General features: G+C 33.5%; 1 long non-coding RNA gene across 1 annotated transcript; it reads right to left on the minus strand.

Moving 5' to 3' along the window:
- Nucleotides 1-7020: 7020 nt before the first annotated feature.
- On the minus strand, nt 7021-8994 carry LOC136227969 (uncharacterized). Its single transcript, XR_010689514.1, has 4 exons — nt 8779-8994; nt 8504-8580; nt 8301-8398; nt 7021-7214 (listed from the first exon to the last, which is right to left on the minus strand). It is a non-coding gene; the product is annotated as an uncharacterized lncRNA (long non-coding RNA).
- Nucleotides 8995-10172: the final 1178 nt, after the last annotated feature.

Genomic DNA, 10172 nt, shown 5'->3' on the forward strand with positions numbered 1-10172 from the left:
GTGAATAGCAAGATACTGGCTTAGTCAACTAGTGACTAGGTCAGTTTCTTTACTTGAGTCAGGAGATAGCACTTAGAGTCTATTCCTGAGCTCAGATATTCAATGCGCACAACTTAGCTTGACCTCTTTACTTGGTCAGTTTTTGTTTAGCAAGCAATAAATATATAAAGGAGTTTAAGGTTAGAAATGTGTTACTCAGCAGATTTATCCAGGTTCGGCCTCCAAGCCTACATCCTGTCCCCGGAACACGTTCCGAGATTTCGAATTCTCTACTGAGCTCTTTAACTAGAGCATCAAACCTTTTACAATCTTAGCAACTGAGTATAACAAGAGTACCTTCCTCTATACCTCTACTCAATCCTAATCTCTCGTTGAGTAATATAACCAAGTACTCAGCCTCTCCTTTCTAATCTCTAGAAATGATAAGTGTTTGTCCTAAACAATGATTGCTAAGACACCTTAGATGATTGAATAATCACTCTAGACTTTTACACAAAAGATATGAAATTTAGTGTAAGATTGCTTTGCTTTTTCTTGCAGAACTTTGCGTAGAGATTTGGTCAGCGTAATGGCTTGATTAAGTTCTGTGTGGAATGAAGCAACTGAAGGGCTCTATTTATAGAGACGTCTGAGACATCGATCATTTTGAATTTCGAAATAACCGTTGGAGGGAAACGGCTTCCTGTCGTTGTCATCCTGACTTGCTCAGAGCTCTCGGCCAATCAGATTTGAGTATTTTCTATCCTCGGTCAGCTTTTGGTCAGCTCGGCAGAATGTCTCTTCATTTATGGTAAGGTCAACTAGACAGCATTCTGTGTTGTGTGAACTTTACCCAAAGTGGAAACACTTTGTCTGGAAGTTGTTCTTAGCCAGCTGCTATCTTGTACTCTTTGTCGAATCAACTCAGCAGCTTCGTCCCGAAGTTGTTCCACGAAGGTCTTCTAGATCCTTCTTCCGCTGAGTTGCGTTTTATACATAATGACAGCGTTTTGACATACACAGGCCGAGTTGCCTTAAACTGTTTGACTTGGGCTTTGACTTCCGTATTGGGCTTTGGGCCTTTTAATCTTGTGTCTTATAAACAATTTAACTCAACATTGAACAAACACATTAGTAGAATAAATCAAAGCATTTAAACTTAGTGTGTTTAGAATATGTTTTTAATTATACTTAAACAATTTTGTCAAATCAAAATTATGTGGAAAGGTGTTTCAACACAAATCCCACACTTCTTCACCTGAGCCGCCTTTCCGAGAGCTAATTTCTGCACAAGACTAGTCAGTTTATTCAATTTCTCTTCAATGTTAGAACTGCTTGCCTCATACGCCTTCTTGGGACCTTCCTGAGATTTCCCAAACTGTTGAGAAGTTGCTGCAATCACTCTGATCAATTCCTTAGTCGCGGTTGGCGTTTTGTCGAGGAAACATCCCCCACTTGCCGCGTCCACCATTTTTCTTTCCATACTAAGCATCCCTTCATAGAAATATTGGATTAAAGAATTTTCAGCTATCCCGTGTTGAGGACAATTTTCACATAACTTCTTGAACCTCTCCCAATACTCATGAAGCGACTCCACATCTTTTTGCTTGATTCCACTGATTTCTCTCCGAATTAATGCCGCTCGGGAGGCTGGAAAATATTTGTACAGGAATGATTGTACCATCTGGTTCCATGTAGTGATTGTTCCTGATGGCAAATTTAAAAGCCAATCCTTGGCTGCATCTTCTAATGAGAATGGAAACGCTCTCAACTTCACTTGTTCTTTCGTTACTCCTTGCGGTCTCATGCTGGAGCACACCACATGGAATTGCTTAAGATGCTTATGAGGACTTTCACTCTCCATGCCGTGAAACTTGGGCAACAAATGAATCAACCCGGATTTCAGCTCAAACGACACATCCATGTTGGGATATGTGATGCATAGGGGCTGATTATTAACCTCTTACGCCTGAAGTTGTCTTAGAGTTCTGTCTGCCATTGTTTCCTCTTCTGATTGTTCACTTTCTTCGCTAGAGATTTCTTCTTCTTCAATAGAGCTCGAAATTTCAGCACTTTGTAATTTTTGTAACCTTACTTCCTTGCGAAACCTCCGAGCCAGTAGTTCTATTTTTGATTCAAAGAGAAGTTGTTCTGAATTGTTAGACCTGGTCATAAAAGAAATTAAATCGAATTAGATTATTCCCCGGCAACGGCGCCAAAATTTGATGGGTGTCGAATCCACCAAAAATAATCCCTACTTTTCCTAAATGAGTAAATTGTAATAGAGCAAGTAGAGGTCGAACCCAAGGGAATAATATTGACTCAAATCTCTTACGACCTAACGAAATAATTAAATGGGGGTTTGGAATTGTGAAGTTTATTAAATTTAAATGTAACAAGTCAAAAATCATAAGAAGAACAAAACAGAAATTAAAGAAGGTTTGTGAATAATATTTTTGATGAATTCGGTCAAGGGGAATCGTAGGATAATTCATACGTTAACGATCATTGACAGATAAAATTGTATTCTCATGTATTCACCGGGTCAGTTTGGTGTGTTCTTCCTTAATAGTGAACTAGTTAAGCACGGCGAATAACTTGTTCCTAATCAATAAACAACCATATCTCAGCGCCTAAGGTTTGATTTACTGACAGATTAGAAAATAGAAGAACCTGATCTTAGTTAATCGTCTCTCAGCGTCGGCGATTATAAACTAACTTATCTGTCCATTTGACTCAGATGAACCCAGCTTGATTCGTATTAATGTCACGCGGAATACATACTCAGGTTTGTCAAACTTGAGTTTGTTCTTCCAAACACGAAACTAGCTTGGTTCAAATAGCCAATAACTACTTTGTTTGGTTGTCTTAGGTGAAACTCTAATAAACCAAATCAGCTTTACGATTATTCGATTCGACAAACAACCTGCAGTTATCATTCATAGAACAAATAATCAATTGAGAATAATTCTCTGAACACGATGAACAGATAAACGACTTAATAAATTGAGAAAAATGAAATACAACGATCTCACGATAACGGAGAAAAATCCCTTGAATTAACCCTTAATCGAAATAAAGAAATTAGCTATCTATAGCCATGGAACGTATGTGTTTTTCTGTTGGAAAATAAAATGTAAAAAACTGATTGTCCTGGACTTGGAAATTCTGCTGTTCTTAAGTCTATTACGGCTCCTCAAAATAAGGAATTAAAATCCCTTCAAATTAGCTCTAGAATCCTTCTTCAAACTTGAAATTAATTGCCTCCTCATTTGTCTCCTACAATTTCGTGCTTTAGCTGAAAATCTTGTTCTCAAATTGTCCAATCCGGATCAGGAAAGCAATCCTATTCCAACCAGGAAACTGTCAGCCCGTAACTGCCTTAGTCTTGTGCAAGACTAATTCTGACTCAGACCAATATTTGCCCAATCAACTCCGGATCACGACCCGACATCAGCTTGGTCCAAATTAAGCCCAATTTATCTCCCTTTAGTCATCATTGGCCTGTAGAGATGAAAATACCAAAAATAAACAATAAAACCCGCAAAAATAACAAAACATGACAATTATAAAGCACAAAAGCGGGATTATTTATTGTCGAATTATGCACTTATCAAAAAGCTTGGGTCTTTATCTTTTTTAACCTAGGGCAATACAGTGCCTGATGTTAAAGATGGTATGAACTCATCTGATTCCTTTTTATTTGAACATAATATTTATAGGGATAGTAAGAATGCTTCAGTACATGGGAAGGCTGACTAAAGAGATTGTCAACCGGTTCATGCCTTTAGCATATGGGAAGATTTATTTAACTTAATGAATATATATTGAGTATGTTATGTTGGTTTGAACTGATTGGTCATGCCTTTAGAAGTGATTGAGTATGTTTGATGTATACTGTTTAAGAACCTAGAACTCATTGATTTAGGAAACTAGCCTGATTTAGTATACATTTTTTTTATGTGGGTTTGAATTGAACGATACATATATGTATAATGTTATGGGTGATGATGAAATAATTGGTATGAACTGATTGTCAATACTCTAAAGCTTTGAATGTTCATTGTGATTGGCAATACTCTTACACATATGAGTTATACTGCTAGAAGTGATTGAGTATGTGTATGTGTATGTGTATGTGTATGAAACATGTTTATGTTTGATGTTCTGTTTAGGAAGCTAGACTGATTGAGTATGTGTACGAATGTTCATTTGGGCATGTAGCTGATTAGTTACATGTATGATGATGTTGCTGTGATTTTCCATACTCTTATGCTATAAATGTTCATTGAGTGAAATAATGTTCATGCCTACAACATATGGTTTGTGAAGCATAGTCATATCATACACTTCATCACCATACTCCTTTTTATTTGAACATGCTGATAAGTAAGGAATAAGTTGTCTTGGATAAATAAGGAATAGTCATGCATGAATAAGTTGTATACTTGTTATAGCATGTTCACTTGAATATATATGCCTACTTGAATAAGTTGTCTACTTGTTATAGCATGTTAGACATACTCTTAAAGCTGAAAATGTTATGAACTCAACTTCCTCCTTTTTATTTGAACATGAGTTATGCTGATAAGTAAGGAATAAGTTAGGAATAGACATGCGCGAATAAGTTGTCTACTTGTTATAGCATGTTCACTTGAATATACATATGTCTACTTGAATAAGTTGTCTACTTGTTATAGCATGTTAGACATACTCTTAAAGCTGAAAATGTTATGAACTCAACTGACTCCTTTTTATTTGAACATGAGTTATGCTGATAACTAAGGAATAAGTTGTCTTGAATAAGTAAGGAATAAGTTGTTTTGACTCCCTTCTCTATTTGTTTCAGTTCCACAAAGGGAATGATATACCCATGATTCTGTTTGTGGTTGTTTGGTTCAAATGAGGTAATAAACTAGACTCGTATTTTTAACAATAATTTCTATACATACATGCGTCTATGTTAATAAATTAATCACATGTAAATATAGGAATGAAAATCAATTTATTCACCTATTAAAATAAAAAACGATGAAACGGAAGAAATAGAAATAAAATAAATCAAAGAAAATACAGAAATATTTTATTTTAAAAAGAAAATAATTATTTTAAAATAATTAAAAATAAATACCAAAACCGAATAATATGATAAAAGAAAAATATTTGTCAAAATTATTTTTCAGGATAAAAAATAAAAACAGATAAGTATAAGGATCAAAAGTGAGATTAGTCTAGGGATAAAAAATATAAATAAATAAATATAAGGATCAAAATAAAAATAAAAAAAGTAAAAATTAGTCAAAAATATTTTTTGAGAATAAGTAAATAATATATAAGTATAAGGATCAAAAGTGAAATTAATCCAATGATTAAAAAAGTAAAAATAAATAAATATATGGACCAAAATAAAAATTAAAAATAAAATAGAGACTAAAATGAAATTTTATGAGGAGAGTAGATGTTTAAGCGTAAAGGGAATGATTGAATTGATAAAACAAACACCAACAAAATCAAACCTCCTCATTCCTTTCCCTTTCCTGAAACCCCCACAACAAACGGTCCCTAAATTTTACTTAGTTAAAATATCAACAAATAAATTTTATTAGAGGAATGTATAATTGGCATGGTAAATAGTCAATTTCTTATATGATGGAACAAATGATTTAAAGATGAAATCTCACATTAATTCCTCAATTATAAAACTAAAAAAACTATTCATGCTTGAATTTAGATTTTTCCTAGTATGCTCTCCATTATTCCATCAGGGAGGGTATTGTTTCCAAGCATGATGTCCAAAAAATCTTCCCACTCCTACAGGTATAAAATCAATATTTAGGCTAGGTATAGTAAAGTGTTTCCCATCAAAGGAAAAAACTTATAACTTTTATGAAAAAAAATCTGGAAAACATTTATCTCAACATGCCTGATCCTCATCAAATGTTTTTATTTCATGATCCATGTCACTAAGGTCTAAATCCATAGGTTCATCGGGACTGCGTTGTGGCTACAAACAAAATATATGACAAAAAACGTGTTATATTATATGAGAAATCTTGCATAATGATTGACAAATAGATATAAATATATACATATTTTTTGGTATGATTTTAATACACTTTATCTATACGAAACCATCATCCTAACCAAACCCTTATATAAAACTTCCATATGTGTGTAACATGTGCATTTTGAAATAGTCTTGGACTACGATTTCCATTTCCTAAGATGTGGTGGTTTCAGTTGGTATGGAAATGACTAGCAAATTGAAAGCTAAAGCATAAAACAAATAGAGAATACATTAGTATTTAATGAGGTTTGGTCAATATTGCACTAATGAATAATATTTCAAATGACCAAATATTACAATAGTGAAACAAAGAAGAATCCACTAAACCTTAGAATTAAAAGAGGCTTGTTGTGGGAAGCTTTAAGTCTAAAGCCCAACAAATCCCAATATATAGCATTAGAAAAGCTTTAATAAGTTATGTTTTTCTAACATGCATGTATACATTTCATTTTCCTCTTTTTTACTTTTTGCTTCCAAAGTGGGATTCCTAAAAGGGCGCCAACTTTTCTATATGGATTTCCTTACATATTAAGGTGAAGATGTATCCTCATTTTAACGGTGATAATTGAGTTCATAAAATAATATAAATTTGAAAAAAAAAAAAACTTTGAAAGCATTGGCCATTCAATAGACATGTTCAATGCACTTTCCTCAACTTGCCCCTACACATATCAAAATCATTAATCAATAGACCACTAACAGATTAAAAAAACACTTTAATTATCATGAAATTAACTAGGAAATTTTTAGAGCATTCCTAATACTCCCGAGGACATATGTATATATATATTTTTTTCTCACCTGGAAGGGAGTTGTAGAGTTGGTGGAGCCAAAAACAGGACTTGGAAGATCACAATCTTGAACAACTTGTTCATTATCAAAAGCACTAGCAAAATCATTTATAAGGTTAAAAACAAAGTCATTTTGAAGACTAACATTAGTATTCAGACTCAACCCTGAAATACTATTCTCCGGAAGTTGATTGCTAGTACCAAATATAGCAGATCGTCCTTGTCCGAACGAGGTACCAAATGCAGGATCAGAAGAAAAGCCTCCTTGATTAGGACCAGTTCCGAGCATGCCATTGCTATTCAAATCAGTACTGAGACTTCCCATATTGTTTGTACTTGCTGAAGCATAATTTCCAGATTGGAAATATGGAGATGAACTGCCATAATTGTACTTAATTATCTTCTAATTTAATTAGAAACTTTTGTTAAGTGTTTTGCCCCATTTCAGACAACTCAGAAATGCAATTGACAACAAAATTAATCCTAACAAGTATATTGTATTAGTACTGTTTGGAAAAAATGATTGTGAGATATATAATATATATATACACTATGTTACATGGACTCGGAGTGTCCTACAAGGGTGCGGATCCAAATATCCAGTATGTCAAGTTAAAATTTTTTGTACACAGAGGACTCTATCCTAAATTTGGACACCCGTACACAAATACCTCAATAATTTTTATATATATCTATATATATAAATTCCAAAAAAACCCCAAAATGTAAAGCATCTGAGTATTAATTAAAAATTAAAAGTTCAATAACAATCAACAAAAGCACAAGATACACAAGTGAAAAACAAGCTTAAAGCAAACAGATAAAAAAACTTAGTTCCTTGCAATCCGAAGTAAACAGTAAAAAGCAGCCAACATGTTAATTTTCTTAAAATATTATTTTATTTTCATTGGTTCTGCATTCCAAAACAACGTTGGTTTTGGCATGCATAACTAATTAAAAAAAACTGGACCTAGATTAAGCGAGTCTTGGCCCAATTTTTTTTTTTTTTAAAATGGTGCCCAGCCCATTAGGACTGAGCACCTTCTTCCTTGAAACAATATCAATGAAGAAGAAGATACATTTGACGGCGGCGGAACGGCAGGCCTTCTTCTCATTTGACGGCGGCGGAACGGCAGGCCTTCTTCCTCAGCTTTCGGTGGAGATGAAGGGTTGTTCAGAGCTTGCGGTATCCAAGTGTTCGCTCACGAATACCATGCGGATTTCGTACCTGGATCCTTGTCGTGTCGTGTCAGACACCAGTACTTCGGCATTTTTGCCGAGTGCATGTAACATAGTATATATATAAACTTTAATTAAAGTCATATAATTCATGTTTAGATCTCAAATAACTAAATATTTTGAAACATATATACATATACGGGATTTAATGTCACAATTGAGTTCACAAAATCTAAAAAAACAATGTCAAAATTTTGATATAAAAGTTATTATTTGACAAGTACCTTGTTTGATTTCTTCGGTGAGAAAAGCTTGTGTCGCCAAACATTGGTTGCTGAAAATTTGTATGATCACTTAATAAACCGGGTTGTCCATGGCTGAACTGTGGTACATAACTGTTAGTTGATGTTTCATGAAAAAAATGTATTCATAGAATATCAAATCAATTGGTAGATTCATATATCAAATGTATACTTGATTCACACACCTGTAGATGGGTATCAACATTTTCTCTTTTGAGTCCTGGAACATTCATCAATCCAAGATTCTTTTTGGGAACAACATCTGCATATGAATCAAATAATTCAGCTAATTAGAAATTTGGATATACAGATAGGGACAGATCTAATAGGAGAGCAAGCGAGGCATTTAAGCATCTGCTGGTCGCCAGAATATAAAAATTGTGGAAAACCACTCATAAATCATGAGGAAGCACTCAAAGTAGTAGTATAAATGAATTTTGAAGTAGAAAGGATTACTTACTGTACAACCCGAGATAGGTTATGGCTTGCAAGAAGAGAAAAGAAAGTAAATTAGTCCAACTATCTTGGGTGCAACTGCAACAACAGATTCTTGCTCATCTACCACAGAAGAACCAAAACTCTCCTCTTGAATCTTACTTTCTTCAAGTGCTTTGTTATTTGCCATAGGAATTAAGTTTTTTGACAAAGGATTTTGATGTCTTGTCTGTGAATTTTGTCAAGGGGGAAGGATTTTATAAGCATGTAGAAATATATTGGTCTAATACATCTTGCTCCTTTTACTTTTCCCAAAACTCTCTACTACCCCTTTGGATTTTTAAATGTTTCAAATGACCCCTTACTTTTATCAAATTGCATTCAATACCCTCTATTCTTCTCCAGTTTTATTCAATAACTCCCATTGTTATCCAATTGCATTCAATAACTTTAAAATTTCAACGGCCTCATGAACTTTCAATGTCACACCCGACCCTAAACGACCTCAATCGGCATCGGGCGTGAAATAGAGAGATCATAATCAAGACTTAGGAGTCTCCATTTTATCCAAATATCATAATATCATATTTATTTATTTCTGTTGGTCTTCCTCTCCAATATATATTCTAAAATAATTCATATTCCTACTTTATTAGTCATTCAGGGACCTCAACATATATTTACCAACTTCCAATAATAAGCAGGCAACTTCCAAACCTCGCATAATCGGTCGGTAACCTTCTCTATACCAACTACTTTCTCACCTAAAAACATTAAAACATTTAAAAACGTGAGATATATATCAGCTAAGAAACTATCAGCTATACAAACCAATTTTACTTAACATAGCTCTATATATATATATATATATATATTTATAAAGAGATTTAATCAAAACCTTATAAAATATACTCAAAACTTAAGTTCATAAAATAAAATTTGTGTAAGTGTATCCATCCTCGAATTCCACCCGTGTAGCTTATCATAACATCGATATGAATTTAACAGGAATAGAAAAAGAAAAGGAAAGAAAACATATGATCATGATGATAGAGTATATCTGTTCCAGATATATATCTCAAATGGTAAAATATCACGTTTGATCCTCCATCTACATATAATCTTTTAAAATTATTCTAAACTTTTAATTTACATATAAAACTATCAAATTAACTCCAAACTTTTTCTATAGCACCAAATTAATATCACATACCCCATAATTATAATATATACTAATATCAAAATATAAATTCTAGAAATTTAGACACGGACGTGACATTCAAGAGTTCCTAATTATTTGTTTACATTTTCTTTTTTACACCTGGTGAGAACTTTGACATGTGGCCGAACGTGTCTCTCATTTTCTGCATACAATTAAATGCAATTAGACAATAATAGAGAGTCATTTAGAACTTTTAA

The sequence above is a fragment of the Euphorbia lathyris genome, chromosome 1 (genome assembly GCF_963576675.1).
Source record: "Euphorbia lathyris chromosome 1, ddEupLath1.1, whole genome shotgun sequence".
Classification (NCBI taxonomy): Eukaryota; Viridiplantae; Streptophyta; class Magnoliopsida; order Malpighiales; family Euphorbiaceae; genus Euphorbia; species Euphorbia lathyris.